We start from the raw sequence: 1,148 nt of genomic DNA, 5'->3' as shown, positions 1-1,148 counted from the left end.
ATATGAGCAATAGACCTGGCCAACATTTACAAACCAGTGAGTATAGGTGCAACATCCCAAAAGCTCCAGTGCAACTATGCTAGTGAAGAACCAAAGTACAAATTATAAATGCATGCAGGCTACATTTATTTAACAAGCCCGAAGAAACAGATGCAGGGTGGAATTCTAAGGCCCAGAAAACAATTTATTTTGCAACAAATTAAAAATAGTTACACCCCATATCCTGGGCCCCCCCTCAGGCCCGGGCCCTGGACAAAGTGCCCCAGTTGCCCTGGGGTTGTGCCAGTGAATGTCAAGGAAGCTATTATGAGACTGAGAAGTCAAAAAAAACAAAGACATCAGCCAAACCTTAGGCTTACCAAAGCAGCAGTTTGGAACATCATGAGGAATGACAGCACTGGTGAGCTCAGAAATTGCAGAAGGCCTGGTAGGCCAAGGTAGACCTCAACAGTTAATGACTGAAAAATTCTCACCATGATGAAGAAAAGATCCTAAGGAGTCAGAACGCCACTTCCAAAATATCTTTCATTGTTATATGGTGTCGGGGAAGTGAGGATTAAGTAAAATATGTTTAATTTTCCGAATCCAGCAGTCCATATTTCATGCTCAGTCTGCAACCCAAAATTTAAACATATCAAATGCAAAAACCTGTAACCACCAATAAGAAATAATAAAATGAATGCATAACATTTGGGTGGGAATTGTTTATACCTAATTTGTTTTTGAATGGTGGAACAGAATAAAGCAGTTTGGTTTCAGTAGAGGCAGTTCAGTGATGACTAATACCAATGTTTTTTTAAGGTCAACATACAGTTAACAAAAGGTGATTCCTCTTTGTCACACAACTTATTTGCATGCAGTAAATTTATTTACTTATTTTTACTTATTTGCAAAACAAAGCCAAATGTTTCCATGTTCGACCACAGCAATGTTAATTATTAAGTCTATGTGGGGAAAACAGTGATAGAGTCATAATCCAGATTAATCAATTTGAAAGCAAATGAACATTAACATATTGCACTGAAACATTATTAATGAAGTGAAAGAAATAGTAATGACATTGCGCAATAGAACAGAGTCGACAAACTATTTCCAGTAAGTCATGTGATTGAAACCTGTACAAGGAAATGACTTTGATTTTACATACA

The sequence above is a fragment of the Anguilla rostrata genome, chromosome 6, assembly GCF_018555375.3.
Source record: "Anguilla rostrata isolate EN2019 chromosome 6, ASM1855537v3, whole genome shotgun sequence".
NCBI classification, from domain to species: domain Eukaryota; kingdom Metazoa; phylum Chordata; class Actinopteri; order Anguilliformes; family Anguillidae; genus Anguilla; species Anguilla rostrata.
Note: the sequence above shows the minus strand (reverse complement) of the source record.